This window comes from Chrysemys picta, chromosome 2 (genome assembly GCF_011386835.1).
Source record: "Chrysemys picta bellii isolate R12L10 chromosome 2, ASM1138683v2, whole genome shotgun sequence".
In the NCBI taxonomy this organism is placed as follows: domain Eukaryota; kingdom Metazoa; phylum Chordata; order Testudines; family Emydidae; genus Chrysemys; species Chrysemys picta.
The window spans coordinates 29222719-29243047 of NC_088792.1; the positions used below are offsets into that span (position 1 = coordinate 29222719).

At 43.0% G+C, this 20329-nt stretch overlaps 1 protein-coding gene across 3 annotated transcripts in view; it reads right to left on the minus strand.

Annotated features, from left to right (window-relative positions):
- CCNY (cyclin Y) overlaps positions 1-20329 on the minus strand; it is a 210989-nt gene that overhangs the window by 89807 nt on the left and 100853 nt on the right. The window lies entirely within an intron of this gene.

Consider the following 20329-nt stretch of genomic DNA (forward strand, 5'->3'; position numbering starts at 1 on the left):
CCCCGCTCGTTATGCCCTTCCAGCATGACTGTGAAACACTGATAACTACTCTCTGGGAATAATTTTCCAACCAGTTATGCACCCACCTTAGGTTGTATTTCCCTAGTTTATAAGAAAGAAATGTGAGACAGTATCAAAAGCCTTATTAAAGTCAAGATATACCACATCTACCACTTCCCCCTATCCACAAGGCATGTTACCCTCTCAAAGAAAACTATCAGGTTGGTTTGACATTATTTGTTCTTGACAAATCCATGCTGTTATTTATCACCTCATTATTTTCTAGGTGTCTGCAAATTGATTTCTTAATTGTTTGCCCCATTATCTTTTCAAGTACAGAAGTTAAGCTGACTGGTCTGTAATTCCCCAGGTTGTCCTGATTTCCCTTTTTATAGATGGGCACTATATTTGCCTTTTCCCAGTCTTCTGGAATCTCTCCTGTCTGCCATGACTTTTCAAAGATAATCGCTAATGGCACCGATCTCTCCTCAGTCAGCGCCTTGAGAATTCTAGGATGCATTTCATCAGGCCCTGGTGATTTAAAGACATTAACTTGTCTAAGTAATTTTTGACTTGTTCTTTCCCTATTTTAGGCTCTGATCCTACCTCATTTTCACTGGCATTCACTATGTTACATGTCCAGTCGCCACCAACCTTCTTGGTGAAAACCAAAACAAAGAAGTCATTAAGCACCTCTGCCATTTCCACATTTTCTGTTGTCGTCTTTCCCCGCTCATTGAGTAAAGGACCTACTTTGTCTTTGGTCTTCCTTTTGCTTCTAATTTATTTGTAGAATGTTTTCTTGTTACCTTTTATGTCCCTACCTAGTTTGATCTCGTTTTGTGCCTTGGCCTTTCTAATTTTGTCCCGACATACTTGTGTTATTTGTTTCTATTCATCCTTTGTAATTTGATCAAGTAGCCACTTTTTGTAGGACTCTTGAGTTTTAGATCATTGAAGATCTACTGGTTAAGCCAAAGTGGTCTCTTGCCATACTTCTTATTTTTTCTGTGCAGTGGGATAGTTTCCTCTTGTGCCCTTAATAATGTCCCTTTGAAAAACTGCCAACTGTCTTCAATTGTTTTTCCCCTTAGACTTGCTTCCCATGGGATTTTACCTACTAACTCCCTTAGTTTGCTAAAGTCTGCCTTCTTGAAATCCATTGTCTTTATTGTGCTGTTCTCCCTCCTACCATTCCTTAGCATCATGAACTCTACCATTTCATGATCACGTTCACCCAAATTATATTCCACTTTCAAATTCTCAACCAGTTCCTCCCTATTTTTCAAAATCAAATCTAGAACAGCCTCCCTCCAGTAGCTTTCTCCACCTTCTGAAATAAAAAACTGTGTCCAATACATTCCAAGAACTGGTTGGATAATCTGTGCCCTGCTGTGTTATTTTCCCAACAGATGTCTGGGTAGTTGAAGTATCCCATCACCACCAAGTCCTGTGCTTTGGATGATTTTCTTAGTTGTTTAAAAAAAGCCTCATCCACCTCTTCTTCCTGGTTTGGTGATCTGTAGTAGACCCCTACCATGACATCACCCTTGTTTTTGACCCCTTTTATCCTTACCCAGAGACTTTCAACAAGTCTGCCTCTTATTTCTATCTCAGCCTCAGTCCAAGTGTATACATTTTTAATATACAAGGCTTATGATACAGTAATTATAGGACCAAAAATTATTTTTTTGCACAGGACCGCTTTCATTCAGTGCACAGGATGGATGATGCTCACTTAATGAGCAGTTATTCAATATTTTGTTTTCTCTTTACTGTTCAATGTCTGACCTCCACGCCTTACTTATTGCACACTGTTCAGACCCTGCTCTGAAGACAGAATTATTAATTTCCTCAGGATCTTTTATATGGTGCATGAGCACTATAGTATCTGAGTACTTCACAAACATTAATTTATTTTCTTAACTCCCTTGTGAGGTTTGTGGATGAGGCACAGAGATTAGGCCCAAAAGTATCCATTAATTCTGGGTAATATTGAGGACCTGATTTTTCAGAGTACTAAGCATTATACAGCACTTTATATGTTCAAAGCACAGCGCCCATTGGCTTCAATTGCAACGATGCGTGCTCAGCTCTTCTGAAAAAACAGAAAGTCAGGCACCCAGAAAGTCAGGCACCCAGAAAATGGAAAACAATTAGTGAAACGAGTTTGGTTTGGTTTTGAAACGAGTGACTTGATTAGCATCACATAGGAACTCTGTGGCAGAAGCAGGGATAGAATTGAATTATCCAGAGAAGCATTCCACTGCCATAAGTGTGAGACTATCTTTTCTCTTTCTGCATTCGACTGCCTCATTTCCTACACACCTTCTAACTTCTGCAGTGATTGAGACGGGGTCCTCCTTTGCTACAATTCATCCCCAGAGCAGGTCCACTCTCTGCACTGAATGAGACAGGGGTCCTGTCATGGGGAAAAAACCAGAGAGACACCATGTAATTAGAGACTATCATAATGCACAAGGGGGCTGAATTAAGGTTGCAGAAGTTCTGTTCAAAACTTTAAAAATTGACAGCTGTCAATGGTTTTGTTGCTCGTTGATTCTTTATCTCCCAAAATATTATTTGTACAATCTAGTATTCTACATGCTGCTCTGATGCAAATATTTTTGAACCTTTATAATCAATATTTATAAGCTTCTTGTCCCATTTATTGTTTATTACTAAATGAGCATGCCACTTACAAATAGTCAGAAGGGCTTTACGTGTACAGTGACCTATGTTTCAAAACAAGAACTGGTTTTTGAGCGATTGTAGTTTAAATATAGGGTGACCAGATAGCAAGTGTGAAAAACGGGGACAGGGGGTGGAGGGTAATAGGTGCCTATATAAGAGAAAGCCCCAAATCTTGGGACTGTCCCTATAAAAATCGGGACATCTGGTCGCCCTATTTAAATACTAAAATCCACTCCCACCAGTTTTTCAAAGTTTTTCAATCTCATTTAGTAGAGTTATTCCTGGTTTACATAGGATTAAGTGTAGATTTAGGCCTAGAATTCCTTACAAAATTTCTGTCTGCTGGGTCCACTCTGCACTTGATCACGATGTAAGTGTGGCTGGAAAAGCAAAGAAACTAGCAAACAAGCTTTGGATGATTAACTAGTGCATGCAGGGTAGTGTGGTTTGCTATATAAAGAGAAAATGTTCTCATTTAGCTGAAAGCAATAAACTAGGCAATATTAATTAGTGATTTAATATTTTCAGACAACTGTGGGGATATGGAGGCAATAGCCTTGAAATTAAAGAGTGGCCCGTAACAGAGGTTTTCATTAAAGATTATGCTCCTGACCCAGAGATCTGGAAAATCAAATCCAGAGATCAGATATGGCACTGTTCTTCTGATCCTCTCCATACTATTTCACGTAGTCTATATACGTAATAGTCTTTGCTTTGATAATACAATTAATATTGAAGTCATAAATGACCACCAGATACATACCTGGGAAAAAATTATTTGTAGTAACTCGGAGCCCTCCCCATGTCCTGTCTCCAGCCATTGGAGATTTTTCTTACTGGCAGTTACCAATGGGCCACATGCATCCGAAGAAGTGGGTATTCACCCATGAAAGCTCATGCTCCAATACGTCTGTTAGTTTATAAGGTGCCACAGAACTCTTTGATGCCACCATAGGCAGTCCCATTATACCAACCACTCCACAAACTTACAAAGCTCAATCTTGAAGCCAGTTAAGATTTTTGGCCCCACTGCTCCCCTTTGGAAGGAACTATTGGAGCCTTTTTGAGGGAGTGGGAGCTGACCTGGCAGAGTAGTTTTACACTAAATCACTCTTCTCCACAGACCTAGAAGTGTCAACTTTCCAAGAACAGTTTTATTTACTGTACAGACTTTCAGCCTTAGAACATTGACTTGACATGCACTTGACCTGACAATTGGCACTTCTGGGAAGGAAGGGGGGGAAAGGATTGTTGACATCTTGTTTCAACCACAGCACCCAAAACACAGCTACATCTGAGGTGATATAGAAAGCGTCCAAAACAAAAATATACAACCAATCATTTGCCCATTGATGGCAATGACAAAAGGCCAAATGTCTTCAATGTGAGGCCACCTTAAGTGTTCCAATTTTTCTGTCCGGAATAACACTCTCCATTTAGTAACACATTTCTCCTGTCCACTCTGAGATTAAAGATGGGTAGGTAAGTCAGACACTGAACTCTTCCACCTAACAACGCACATTTGGACACAAGCCAATACTACGCTGAAAAGTATACATGTCTGTTATGTAAGAGGACTACAAGTGTTGCTATTTTGAAAAGTTTTGCAAAAAATGTCAGCAATGGAAAATTTTGATTTAAAAAAATAAACAGATTTGGAAACCATCCATGATTTTTTGCAATATTTTCCGTCTCATGATCTCACTTGTACAGCGGGGCACAAGCTGGGCTTAGCTTCTCACCTGGGCATTGGTCCTGGAGAGCAGGGCCTCTATTTTTTGTAGTGTCCTGCAGTTTCTGAGTACACCTCTAACCCAGATATAATGCGACCCGATAGAACATGAATTCGGAGCACTCCGGGGGGACAGGGCTGCATGCTCCGATGTATCAAAGCAAGTTCAATATAATGCGGTTTCACCTATAACGCAGTAAGATTTTTTGGCTCCCGAGGACAGCGTTATATCAGGGTAGAGGTGTATGTGGATGGACATAAGAAAGGGAGGGAGAGACTAATGGAGTAAATTAGAGAAGAGAAATGTTAAAATCAGATTTTGGAGGGAGAAGGATGAAAAGACAAAATGCAGGAGAGGCAGTAATGGGCAAAATATAGGGAAAGAGAGACAGGGAAAAGTGAGAGAGAAGAAAAAGAAACAGACATCTAAGACAACTCAGGAAAAGATACAGCATGATCTATCATAGAAAAAAGAAAAGAAAAAAAGTGGAGCGAAGCCAGAGAAGGAAATAAGGCATAGCAAAAGCAAAGATGAGCTAGGTACAGCTGATTAAATAGAACTCAAATAAACAGACTATTCAACAGTTTTTACTGCTATTAGTCAAATAATGTATTCAATTATCACTTAGTACTCTCTGATCATCTCCACAGCTAGTGAGATTCTATTTGGTGAACATATTTGACAAATTCTAGTGAAATTACTTGAATAATATTAGGACTTTTTTTTATTTGGCTATTCAACCTTCCCTAGTAATAAGTCACCTTTTAAAATGAAAAAGCCCAGGAGGTCCTTCTGTTCAAAAAACATAGTTTAACTATTTCCTCTTTTCCCCCAGCTGATGCATTATCCTCTGAACACATGGAAGCAGATAATAGCGTTTTACCAAGTTTGGCGAGGACGACACAGTACAGATCTAATTTATGCTGGAGATCAGACTGTACTGTGGTTTACCACAAGATTGTGGGAGAACAAAAGTGACATAAAATCACCTTTGTCCTCATCCACCTGGCCCATAGTCTGAATCCAATCTGGAATCACTGTTACCCACCAAAAGAATCCCTCAGCTTTACTGTTTCCCCGATAATAATACTGCAAACCTGCCAGCTCCCAGCTTTCCTTTAAATAACTAGAAGTGTTAATTTCACTTTGCTGTTTCTAATTTGTCCCTATTTTCTAGTTGCATGAAGCACCCACAGGATCTGATTATGTAATCTCCAGATACGTGGGAGGGAACTGCAGTCTTGCCTGAAAAATCTCCTACTGCTTATGCATTCAAAAGCCCAGCTGCATACATCTCAAAGGCACCTCAATGTATCTGAAATTACAAGTGAGACATTACGTTCTATATTACAAAATGGACTACCAGATAAAGGGTAGAAGAGGGACTTAATTTATTTAAATTTAAAAAAAAATTAACTTGAACCAGATCTTTATCTGGCATAAATGAGCAAAGCTTCATTGAAGTTAATGGATCTGTACTAATTTATATTTGCTGAGGTTCTGGCCCCTTCTGGGTATGTCTATTCTGAAAAGTAATCCCAGGGTTAGAATTTAGGCTCCAGCCTAACCTCACTTCCATCTATAGACAAATTGCGCTAACCCAGGGGTCCAGGATCACAGGAGTGGAGAGTCCGAGCCTGAGTCAAACCGGGACCCAGGTTCAAGCCCTACTGCTTTGCAGTGTAGACACAGCTTTGGGAGTCACCAGAAGTATTCCACAATCACACAAGCCAACTTTCTTTGTCCTCTGAACAGTCAAGTGACGGACAGTGAAGTTTTCCAACACTGCAGCACAAACGAGGGGCTAGAGTAGCCACATTTTGGGAAGGTGCTAGGAAGTCTGGGATATGGGTGTTTGGACTCAGGCCTTCATAATGCAGTGTAGACACTGGAGCCCTAGGTTGGGACCAAGGGTTCAACAATTCCTAATCCAAGGTTACAAATGAGTGTAGACACTCAAGCCCTAGGTTAACAAACCCAGGGTGCTAATTCAAGTTCTATTAGCCATGAGTTTACATTGTAGTGTAGACAGACCCTCTGAAGTTATTTTGATGGTCTCAATCCAACTGCCAATGTATAAAAAACTGGTTAGTTACCTGTTCGGTTACTACTGTTCTTCGTGATATGGGTGCAGACATGTATTCCATGTAGGCATGTGCACGCCCAGCGCATCGAAACTGGAGAAGTTTGCCTACTATTACTTGTAGAGGGAGTGCTCTAGCACTGTGGCCCTAACTCCCTTCCCTGGCTCTAAAAGGTTGGTGGTGCCCCGATCCCGCTCAGTTTCTTTGCACAGAACAACAAGAGTAGAGACTCCAATGCAGAGAGGATGGAGGGTGGGTTGTGGAATACCCGTCTGCACCGGCATCTCAAAGAACAGTTACCAAACAGGTAAGCAACTATTTTCTTCTTCAAGTGGTTGCAGATGTGTATTCCACTTCGGTGACTTACAAGCTGTACGAATGGGAGGTAGATCTCAGGATCTATTTAAATAATGACTGCTGGACCGACTTCCCAATGTTTGCATCTGATCTTGAAGCAGTCATGATAGCACAGTGCTTGGCAAAAGTATGTAAAGAGGACCAAGTGCCAGCCCTACAATGTCCAAAATTGAAACATCACTGAGGAATGCTAATGAACGTTACTTGGGCTCTTGTCAAACGGCCTCTGCCATCTCCATGGAGGCATAGTCTGAGTTACCTCATAAGCTGTTGTAAGCTGCAGCACGTTATTTACCTGGAAGCTGCCTCACAGGGAAGGAGGACTGTCAGAAGAAAGGCTGTGAACAACACTGTTGCTGACTGCTGTAGTGGTGGCCCTTTGTGGCCAGGATACAACTCCCAATGAACATTAGCCTGGGAGTCTTAAACAAATGCAAGGTCTCACTCGTTTTGTCTGAGAACAAAAACCAACCGTCACAAGATCAGTCCTCTCCTGTTTGCTGAACAGGCAGAGCTATACCAGAATTCTGCAATCACACAATCATCCTCATGGACACAGACAACTCTGGCCAAAGAGCGTGCCACATCCAAAGCTGACTGCAACAAGGTTTTGGCCACCATATGGCCCTCCGCAATAACATTTTAAACTATTCCCTGGAAGCTTCTGGCAGTCCCAACTGACGAAATCACAGCTGGATAGCAGGACCTGATGGTTCATGATGCGCCATCTGTAATGATTAAGTGGTATAAATTTTTCTCCCCATCAAATCCAGTCTCTTGGACTCTTTGTCCTTAGTTTCGGAGTTGTACCTCCCCTGCTGTGATCTGTCAATTTCTGCACTTACTACAAGAGAGTTAGGCTTGCATGGGAACCTAACAATGTTTCTCAGAATGCTTCACTGCAGGAGGCAAAGAGTCTGAAGTATTCCACAGGGACTTTGCAGGTTCCAAGAGAGCTTCATTTATCAGGAGAGCCACCCTCCCTGGAGCTGATGCCTGGAGACTATCCAACACCTTATGCATATTCTTCTGTACAAATTTGGCCGGGATGCCCATGGCAGAGGCCATATGTCTCAGGACATCCCAATATGCCTTTTCTTCAGGCACAGGAGAAAGAGTCCAGTACCGCAGAGCCATCCGGTGACAACAAAAAAGCAAGACACAGTGCCAGTGTAGGCTCCTGCAGGGGAGCCAGCTCCTGTACAAGAGGATCAGGCTGAACCAGCTCAGGAGGAATGACATCAGCCGGTTTCTGCAACAGAGCCAGCATGGAACAGAACCCCCAACCAAGACTGGCAACTTTGCGCTGGATTGGGTCGAAAAAAGGAATTTTGGAGATTGATGTCCCAAGGAATCCCAGGAGGCCACTGGGAATACAGATGGGCATAGGTAACCAGTAGGTACTGAGCATGGTGCTCCTGTCCCTATTATGGGAGTCATGCAGGTCTTGGTACTGAAGATTATAGGAGGATAGTCTCAAGTGCCTTTGAGAGAGGTGCTTAGAGGCTAAGGAGAAATGTCCCCAAACCAGATTCCAAGAAGCCCTGGAAGTCCTTAGATGCAACAGAGGAGCTACCTTCAATGGGGCCCATAAACAATAAGCCTCATCTGAAAGCCAACAGGCTGGTATTGGTAGGTAGGATGAATGAGAAGCCGATGCTGTCAGTACAGGAAAGGACACAGCACTTCCCACCGCTACCTAGGAAACAGCGGAGGATCAGTACTATGATTGATGACAGGGTCTGTAGTACCAACCATTACTGTGCCAAAGAGTGCATCAGTGCTGACGAACCCCTCGGTACTGCAAAAGACACTGGCCACAACTGTGCAGCCTGGGACCTAGACTGTGCAGAAGGTGGTGCCAATGAACCAGGCAACTCTGCAAGCAGACCATTGTCTGCTGTGCCATTTGCATAGTCAGAAGAGGTTGAAGCCACAGCAGCCAAAAAGGCCCTGAACTATTAGCGAATCAGGAACAGAGCGGCAAAGCAAGTCTGATGTCACTTGGTATACCAGGGGCGTGGAGACAGTCAATGCTGACACCGATGTCATAGGTACCGGACTCAAGAGAGGCTTCACAGCTGGTATTGGAATTGACAGCACAGTCTGCTGCTGGTCATAGCATGATACCAGGGAGTGGTTAGATGAAGCTGCTCAGTCCCATATGTCAGAGGAACCACAGTGCTGGTCAGCACACCTCTGAAGGTACAAAAAGGAATGTCCCCAGGACCTGGAATGGTCCCAGTTTGTCTTGTGGGATCTTTTTCTCAGAGGACCAAAGAAAGGCAAATAACCTCTTTTCCTCTTCAGAGAGGCACCAGTCCTCGAACTCGGCACAACATCATTTGATGGCTCCAAAGAAAACTGAAAGCCTGTTGATCAGTAGGGGCCCCCAGTGCTAAAACGGGCCTCATGGTCTACTCCAAGAAATGCTGTTTCAAGCAGAAGGCCCTTGCCACCTGCATTCTTTTCTTGAATGACTTGCAGATGGAAGGCCTTTTTTTAATGTGCCTTTCTCCCAGACACAACAAACACAACATGTGTGGGCCAGTATTGGGAATAGCCACCCCCCATGACATACAATGCTTAAACCTTGGTCAGGGCATCATGCAGGGCAGTTAACAACCTCACTATAAACTAAATCTAAACCTAAGGGTACTACTTAACTATGCTAACAGCTGTATACAACCAAAAATCTCGGAAGACTGAGGTAAAACACCACATACAATGCTCTGACTCTAGCTCCAGGCAGCAAGAAGGAACTGAAGAAAGTTGGGTCCACATCACCCTTACATAGCCAGGACGGTTAGGGTCACAGGGCATGAACACCGCCCGTTGAGTACTGCTAGGCAAAATTCTCTGACTTTGGTGCACTGGATATGCACATATACCTAAGTGGAATACAAGTCTGCAATCACTTGAAAAAAAAGTAAAAAGTATCACAACCTCCGAAACTGGCCCTAGATGTCACTTTTGTTGGCAGCCTCACCTGAGAAGCCAAGGACTGAGTGAATCATGAGCCCAATTCAGTAGAGCTTTCAAGCATGTGGTAACATTAAACATGTGAGTGATTAATTCCATTTAAGTCATTGCTGGTTCAAGGTCCTAATGACTAGACTACCTCTCCCCCACATAGGGAAGACTACATTGTAGCTAACTAAACTGAACTTGTTCTTGGTCAAGTGGAAGTCTTCAGGTTCCAATGAGGTCAAACTGGCATCTTCTACATATACTGACTCCTCTGAAATTTAATTTATATAATATATTAAAAAGTTTGAGGATAATTTTGATCATAGGGAAGGCTTCACTTTTGACAGATGTTAAAGTGCTGAGCTTCTCAAAAGCAAATTTTGTTGAAATGTGTCTTTCTTTAAAAATCAGTAGGATTAATTTTATGTTCTCCATATTCACCTTTCAACTTTCGACTTTTCCAAATTCAGGACTGTCTGTTTATCTTGCTGGAAGGGTGGATTAGGGATCCGCTGTACACAAACAATACTACCGGTACTTACATAATGGAATAGAGAATTCTGGATGTCTTTTCCCCGTAAGCTTGCATGTCCCATTTCTTCTCTCAGATACATGCATCAAACTCCCAGGACAGGCAACCCAAGTCTCTCAGCTTTTTCCATTTGCTTCATGGTTACTGTTTTCTTCTCTTTTCTGACTCTGATGTTGCTTTTGAAGGACCAATATCTTAACGCTCTATGAGAGTCTCATGACTGCTCATCAGAGTCACATTCTACACTTCTACTTGACTTTCTCACAAGTATCCAAACAAAGCACTAATATTCTCACTGTCTGACCACCTGAACCATCCCTTACCCCACTTCCTCCATCTTTTGCCTCCCCTCAGCAGCCACAGGTACTGGGAGCCATCTGAAAGTGGAAATTCTAATAGACTTTTTTTTAGAATTTAAGATTTTTTTCCACTTCAAAGAATATAGGAGTTGAGGCATTTTATTGCTACTGAGCACTGACGTTTCAAAGTTTCATATTGTCTTAACACAGAGTACAGAGGAAGAACAAAATATTTTCTTCCAAACTTTCACCTTAGCAAATTAATTTCAAATTCCACTTGATTATATCCATCTTGATTATTATTCCACTTGATTAAGCCATCACATCCTTCTACCATTCTCCCAAATATGTATTTGTTTTCAGATCAATACAAAATTTTCCAACTCTGTCAACTATAAAAGATGACAAGACCAATCTTCATACAGATACACACACAATTTTATATGTTGAGTATGGGCTTGCTATGGAGACAGGAATTCCTTTTTGATACATTTCTTCTTTTGTTCCCATTCTCTTCTACTTGATGCCCAGTCACCATAACCTACTTAGTCCTGACATAAGTGCAGGAGACTGGACTAGATGACCCCTTGAGGTCCCTTCCAGTCCTACGATTCTATGGAATGCAGCTTCACCATATAACATTAAGACCTGTAGTGAGACGCACCAAAATTTGTGAGTTTCTCATTTTTTTTGATCTACTTGAACCACTGGTTGTGATATGCTGCCAGCTTTTCTATTATTATTGGAATGGTACCTATCGTATACTGTCATACTACATACTTCTGAAAATTGAATGTTCCATAATGATGAAACTAAGATATCACATTAATTTTCATGGCAACAAACAATGGATGATGAGCCAAGATCACTGCTGGGCAAAGCAGATGCATCTCCCCTGACATCAATGCAGCTGCAGCAGCTTGTACTAGTGGTGAATCTAGCACTGTATCTCCAGTGCAGAATAGAAAGGTTAGAATTTTCAGAACCCAGGTATCTGAAATGGCAGCTAATGGAAAACAGAATATTAGTTGCAAAGTAAATTGCAATTTATTCAGAGGTGTGATTTTCTATGCCTGCCCCAAAGTGCAAGTTCCTTTTCAAACTGTCATGTCATACTTGTTCACCCTTATTACCTCAGATGTTCTAACGACATGTAGTTTGATTCAGCAAAACAAGTAGAGAGCTTACCATCAGCATCTAAAAAAGTATTGTGACTATTCAAAGCTGTGTTATGGGAAAGGTGACTATTTCTAGAGTTTATTTAAGTGAACATTTACTTCACTCAGATAGTCTTAAGATGTAGCATCTGTTTCTGTACGAATCACAAGGGAAAGCAAACAAGTCTATATTAACCAGCTAACAGTGAAAACACTCGATAAAAAAATAAATCTGAAAGCATTAAAAAAAAAAAAGGATGCTGAAGAGTGTGAGAGGGTGTATCAGACCCTTTGAGGGCCCCGATGGAGGTCTCATGGTCCTACCACACCCCGCCCCAGAAAAGGAGTAGTAAAAGTAGGTCCTCCAGGCCTGCCTAGAAAGACTGCAGGGAAGCAGCTGGAGTGCAGCAAAGTTCCCTGTAAGCTACGCAGCAGCCTATTTAGCGCCAAGCAGGCGCTCAGGGAACCCGCCCGGGGGAGGGGCACCCCTCCCCGGCCCCAACTCTGCTGCGACCCAAGGACCTGATGCAGCTAGGGCAGGCCGGACCCGGCCCAGCCTCAGGCACAGCCGGGATGCCCCTCCCCATGCCTGGCCCCAGGCGCAGCCAAACCCAGCCGCAGGCAAAACAGTCTGTGATAATTACCATGGGATATCTCTCCCATCTGTCATTGGAAAACATCTTGGCTTGTGTCTTCCTGAACCAACTGATTTAATCTATCTGAGGCTCAGTGCAGATTCAGAACTGGTCGTAAAACCATAGACATTATTTTCAGTACCAGGCAAATACAAGAAAAATGTATTGAACAAAACATGGATCTGTTTAGCATCTTCATTGATCTGACAACAGCATTTGATACAGTTAGTATAGAAGGATTATGGATGATCTTCAGCAAACTTGGTTGCCTAGAAAAACTGGTAAAGATCATTTATTTATTCTATGAGGGAATGCAAGGTCAGGTACTTTTTAATGACTATCTCACTGACTCCTTTCCCATTTCAAATGGAGTCAAACAAGGCTGTGTCCTTGCTCCTGTACTGTTCAACCTCTTCTTCACCCAAGTTCTCAACCATGCTACAAATAGGCTCAACAGAGGCATATATATCAGATACACACATGACGACTCAGTTCTCAGTCTTGTGAGGCTTAAAGCAAAAACAAAAGTAACAGAACTACTAATAAGAGAAGCACTATTTGCGGAGGATTGTACCCTCTTAGCACACAGAGGGAGAGCTCCAGTGCATCGTAGATCGCTTCGTTGAAGCATCCTAATAGCTTGGCCTCAATCAGCCTGGAGAAAACTGTGGTGTTGCATCAATCATCTTCACCACTCCATGCCATGTCCCCTAGCATCTCCATTAGTGGAACCCAACTAAAGCAAATTGACAATTTTACCTATCTCAGCAATAACATCACCAATGATTGATCTCTTGACAAAGTGATCACAAACAAGATACAGAAATCTTCTCGGTCACTAAGAAAGTTACATATCAAAGTCCTGAAATCCCACAACATAAGCCTCTTAACAAAAATAAAAAACTCTACAATGCTTTTGTGCTTACATCTCTCCTGTACATCTATGAGATCTGACCACCATACAAATGGCATATCAAACAGCTAGAGCCTTCCATATGTGGTCTCTGTGTGCCATTATGGGGATTCACTGGCAAGACAAAATTACCAACCTGGAGGTTCTCCAAAAGTCAAATGCCACAAGCATCAAGGCCATGCTGATAAAAGCCCAACTATGCTGGGTTGGACACATCATTATGATGCCTGAACATCAACTCCCCAGAAACATTTTCTATAGAGAATTGGCACAAAGACACCAGAATCAAGGCCACCCTGGAAAGTGCTATAAGGACAATATCAAGAACAGCATACACTTCGGTGCAATAAAACCAGATCTTGAGAAGGCTGCATCTAATAGATCAGCATGGCAACACAGAATACTCAGCTTTCCAAGTCTTTGAAGAGGACAGAAATAATCAACTGTTAGCTGCAAGAGAAAAGCGTCATATCACTGCTATGGCTACCAAGACGCTCACCAATTGCTTTGTCTGCCCAAACATGCGTATCATGCTTAGGACTTCAGAGTCGCTCTAGAATCCACATAAAGAGATACCATGAAAATGTAATCATCGAACTGACTGACTACGCAAAGAGACAGAAATAGACATTTTCAAATAAAAGTGGAAAACCATTGCCATCCAGCCAATAGAGAAAGCAAGCAGATTCATTACGCAAATTTTAACAAGTTCAAAAAAGCGTTTCTTAATACATGGCTACAGATCTCTAAATTTCTCTTTCCTTCACCAGCCAAGAATGACTGTTCTCACTGGATTCCTCATGGTGACAACTTCACAGCATTCCTTTAAATTTGTTTTATATTGAAATTAATCTGCCAGTTATCCAAACATATCCATTTTAGCCACTGCAATTTTTCTAATATAAAGACAATCCTTTTCCCCATACACTTGTTTATCGTTTTCAAACATTTTTTTTATTTTGTACTCTTCCCACTCACTTTGCAGAAACAATTCAATTTGAACATTACTGTAACAATGGAAAAAATGGCTTAGGAAAAGAATTCTGATTGACACATTATTAAAAATACTAATCTAGGTATTTGTATGGCTCCCCTTCCCACAGAATCTGAGCTCGTAGTAATCTGATAACCCAAACCCAAGATGTTCCTTCCACGAGGAAGCCAAGATTCTGAGATTATGATGACATTTCCAAAAGTCTGCAGACAGACAAAACAGGGAAACAGGGAAAAGTGATTGGTGTGTATTTTTAATACCCACATGAATTATTCACAGCACTGGTGAAACTGAATACTGGAAGCCACTCTTTACAAGAGCTGTCTAGCTGTTCAGAGGCTGATTGCAGATTGATGAATTCTACCACTAGAATTTAATTCCTGGAGTGAAAACAAAAAAATATTTGAATACAGGTGCTTAATGACTAGCAATATTCGAGAAACCTTTTCAAACTATACCATCTACAGAGAGATAATTAGTTTGATTTTTAGAAAGTATTCTATCCTTAACTGAAGACAAGTCTACACTACGGTGCTACATCAGCGCAGCTACACTGATGCTGCTGCGCCGTTGTAGCACCTCTGGTAAAGACGCTCTATGCCAATGGGAGAGTGCTCTCCCATTGGCAAAATTACATTACCTCCGTGAGAGGCAGAAGCTATGTCGGTGGGAATGCGTGTTCTGCCAACATAGCGCCAGTGTGGACAGCGCTTAAGTCAACATAACTTGAGTCACTCGGGGGGGTGTCTTTTCCACACCTCTGAATGTAAGTTACATCGACTTAAGCGGTAGTGTAGAACAGCCCTGAGTCCCTCTAAAGTAATCTTTAAAACAAAATAAACAAGAACACAGATCAGCATATTATAGCTTAGCTAATACTGTGAATTTATGTAAAATGCTGTTCAGTATTAAATCAGAGCTGTTTTTTTTTTCCCCGAAGAGACACTCTATGAGATTCAACTCAGCCAAAGCATTTCTCTTTTCCCACTTATCCCATACTTTCTCATTCCAACACTAGAAATTCCTACACTTATCTTCTGCAGATACAGGTCAAAACATAAGGTATATTATAAACTCCTAAGGGGAATTCTGTGCCACTGAGCAAACGCAGAACTAATGTCTCCCAAAGATTCCTCCTCCCACCCCCCGCAGATTAAAGAAGGGTCACACCGCAACTACACCTTTCACCACCAGGGGATGATGTGGCACCAGAAAAGAGGGCAGCTGGCTCATGGGGCGGAGCACCCAGCTGCGGAGAGGGAGGTAGCAGGGGCTGCCTTCCTCAGAACACTCTGCACATGAGGTCAGGTGAGGAGGCCTGGGATATGGGGGGAGAGGAGGGGGAAAATAGGCAGAGAGGGGCACATGGAGCTGCTGGGGTGTCACACAGACTGGGGTTCAGAAGACTAGTGGGGGGACAGACTGGAGTTGGGGCACAGGAGCTAGTGGGGTGACAACATTGAACAAGGGGCTGAATGGAGAGTGGGGGTGCAGGGCCACATGGGGACATGTGCACCTATGGCTCACTAAATGGGGGTGCAGAGGCACATGGGGACGGGGCAGATATGCTTGACTAGATGGGTGAGGCTAGGAGTCACCCAGGGTCTGCATGGGGGAGGCTCCCCAATTCCCTAACAATCCCTCCCCACAAAAAAAAGTTTCATACTTCTCCCATCCACACCCAACAACCCTTCAGGTTCACTCCTCAGGATCCTTCCCAGCAATTACTTCCCTCTTCCTCAGCTCCCCCACTACCCCCAACTCCCCTGAGCCTTTGCACTGCTTCTGACAGGTGCATGAAATAAGTTTCTGTATTGTAGTGTAAATGATCCAGAACTTTGAGTAATAATTTAACATGCCTAGTAAGGAATCTATTTGTCAAAAAACATTTCCTGAATCTTTTTTGTTGTCTGTATTGTTACAGACATACTTGCTGACAGGTATTTTGAAATAAATTACCAAAATAATTGAAACTGGGGTGATTATATTATGCAATTTTGACAAAAAATATGCAGAACTTTGCAGAATTTTAAAATATTGTGCACAAACTTTTTAATTTTTTGGTGCAGAATTTCCCCCAGGAGTAAATTATACTTTGAATTTAGTCTGAATCCTAACAAGGTCAACACTCACTTCTTCCATCAGTCTTACCAATTCAACTCCTCCAAGTTATACCAGCTTCATCCCCCTGTTCACTGCCAGTAACCAAGTTTCAAGGGCTATTATCCCTCTCCTCTTCATACATTCCACAGTCCTACCTACAACCCTCCCATGTCTGTCATTTCATTGTTTCTACCTTTGATCAAACTTTATAAGCCCTGTCAGACAGGAATCTTTACTTTTTACTTCCATTGCTTGAGCGCGGTGAACATCAATGATACTATTTAAATAATTAATATTATGCTACCAAAATTCATGAACAGGTGACAAAGAAAAAGGACTCTTCAAAATATTTTGGTAGTAGTCTGGTTCCTCTGCACATAATCTGTCTCATGTTAAAAAGAAACCCTGAAACACATATCTCTAGTTTTTAAGAGCCAAACTCCTATGCCCTCAGATTAGACCAATTTTGTTTTACTCATTAATGGATTATTTTAGGGAATGACCCTCTGCCAGTCCAGAAAGAACTGCTGGCTAACTTTATTTACTTCTGAGGGCTGGAATATGCAAAATTTCTCTCTCCAAGAAATAGCCACTTAACCAATTTCATGCTGAAACTTGAGAGAATGCTTCTAAGGCCACATATACACTATAAAGTTTGATCAACATCAGTAAGGGTGGTGAACAGCCATTAGACTTTTGTATATCACTCGGAGGCATGCATACTTGGCTGCTTGCACTGGCGCTGCACATAATCACCATGAATAGTTTCACTGATGGAGAACACAGTGCACCCGGGGTAGGTATCCCAGTGTGCCCCATGCTGTCATCGAGTACAATGCCTTGTAGGACATTTTTGCAGTTCTTTGTGGGATACTATCAATTCACTCATGGGTTTCAGAGAACCATGGATCAAGTTCCCATGATGCCACCTTCTCCCATAGTCTGGCACACCACTTTTTGGTCTCCACCATCTTCCTAATGGAAACATGGACCCTGCCCAGCTCAGTACAATTCTCATGACCACGGCTAATACATGACACACTTCTCCTGCATCTGCAGAACTTCCATGACTAATACTTATAACCGGGCATGCAAGAAGAAAGAAGAGATGTTCGATGATGAGGAGTGGATGCTGATAGATATAGCAAATAAATTGCCAGGTTGCTTCTGGCATTCACAAAAGAGCTCCACAGAGTGGATTTCCACCTCTGGCTTCAAAAGTGGTGCGATCACATTATAACGAAGGTTTGGGATCACAAGCAACAGCTGCAGAACTTTCAGATGCAAAAGATCACATTCCTGAATCTGTGTGTCAATCTTGTCCCAGTCCTCCAGTGCAGGGACACCAGAAAGAGCTGCATTGACAATGGAGAAGTGAGCAACAACCACACTTTGAAAGCTTGCAATGCTAGAGTGCTATCAGTCAGTGGGTGATCAGCTCAGGAGTTAGAAAATATATAGTGGGGGCTGTGACGTTATCTGATTAAAATATGACCATGTAGATCAGGGGTCGGCAACCTACGGCACAGGAGCCGATTTTAAGTGGCACGCAGCTCCCTGCCGTGGTCCCGGCCCCCAGCCTCACTCAGTCCCGCCCCCGCCCACCACTCTCCCCTGTGGGGGCAGGAGGCAGAAGCTTGGTTCTGCAGCAGCCAATCTTCCCCCCTCCCCTGCTTCTTCCCCGCCCCTCCTCCTCTCCTTCCCTGCACCAATCAGCTGATGGCCCTAGCGAGGGGGAGGGGGAAGAGCGGCAGCGTGCACACAGCTCCATAGGGGATGCAAAGAGGTAGGGACGGAGCCTGGGGGAAGGGCATATCCCTTCCAGCCCCCTGCCCTGAGCGGCTCATGGCGGGGGCTGGGAACACCCCCACGAGCCGAGCACCCCAGCCTTCTGCCCTGCACCCCCCCCCGCCCTGAACTCCCCCACCCGAACACACACCCATCCCTCTGCCCTGCACCCCCCCACACACACTCAGCCTTCTGCCCTGCACCCTCCATTCCCCCAGCCTTCTGCCCTGAACCCCCCACACCCCAACACACCCCCAGCCCTCTGCCCTGCACCCCCACACAGCCCCAGCCCTCTGCCCTGAACCCCCCACACCCCAACACACACCCAGCCCTCTGCCCTGCACCCCCCACAACCCCCAGCCCTCTGCCCTGATCTCTGAACCCCCCACACACACACACCCCCCAGCCTTCTGCCCTGAACCCCCTCCCCCAGCCCTCTGACCTGACCCCTGAAACACCCTCTCTGCCCCCCCCCCCAGGTCTGGGGTCCCAGCCGCAGGCCCTGATCAGCCCTCTGCCGGCCTAGGTGAACAGAACCCCAGGCTGGCAGCGAGCAGAGCAGGCTGGTGACGCAAGATCAGCATTTTAATTTAATTTTAAATGACGCTTCTTAAACATTTTGAAAACCTTGTTTACTTTACATACAATAGTTTAGTTATATAATATAGACTTATAGAAAGAGACCTTCTAAAAACGTTAAAATGTATTACCGGCACGCGAAACCTTAAAATTAGAGTGAATAAATGAAGACTCGACACACCACTTCTGAAAGGTTGCCGACCCCTGATGTAGATCATTGTTGCTACCACTGTTATAGAATCACAACAAATCTTGTACAAAGTGTGTCAAGTAAGGTGTCAATGGAAAAAAGTTAGGATTTGCTTAATATGGTTATCCTATTTGTATGCATGTATCATTTTGGCATCTAAAATTATGAATATTAACTATGTACCTATATTTCAAATGTGTTTGCTCATGTGGTAACACCCACAAGGTAGTTAGCCAGCACATCCTGAAGGGACTATTCAAGCTGAATGGCCCATCAAGGTACACTTAAACAATGGACCATGGAAGACGCCCATCTTTACCTGATGGACTTTCATGTGAACGTTTTAACTAGAGTATGGGTAATGGCTTCGACTATGACTAAGCGAAGCAGGCATGGACATGCAACTTCCCCATGTGACTCCAAAATCCAGCTTGTTACCTGTATTTTTCCACAAGCTGGGTGGAGGACTTTGTTTGAAGCTATAAAAGGCCTTGAGAGTATCTCCATTTTGCCTCTTTCCTGCTCTAATCTCTGGAATATGAACTAGTACTAATGGAAGCATTCTAACCAAGGGATTGAGGACCTTGGAAGCAACCAAGCCAGCAGTTTATTCCATCACTACTCCAAGCCAGATGCAAGAACTTCGCAATAATTGTATGTATTTGATTCCTTTAGCCAATTTTAACTCTCACCTTTCTTTTTATAAATAAACCTTTAGATATTAGATACTAAAGGATTGGCAACAGCGTGATTATTGGGTAAGATCTGAGTTATATATTGACCTGGGTATGTGGCTGGTCTTTTAAGATCAGAAGAACCCTTTGGTTGATTAAATTGGTTTTAAATAACCGATCATCATTAAGTCTGGTGTTTTGGTGGCGATATAAGGACTGGAATACCTATGGAGACTGCTTTTCTGACTTCTTGTTAGCCAGTGTGGTGAAAGAAGTTTACTTCTGTTGCTGGTCAGGGTATATCTTATAGGAGAATAACCACCAGCTTTGGGGTGTGTCTGCCCTATTTCTCAGCAGTTTGTCCTGAATTTGGTATTTTCAGTTGTGACCCACAGAGGCATGGTGACAGGGGTTATTATTGCCCAAGTGTTCAAGGCCATTAAGGATCTCCTGCTACACAGTACTGTGACTCTTGGCAATGCGTAGGAAATAGTAGATGGAAATACAGCAATATGATTCCCAAACTGCTGTGAGGCAACAGACAGGATGCATACACCTATTCTGGCACCATCTCACATTACCAGTGAATACATAAACAGAAAGGGATATTTTTCCATGGTTATGCAA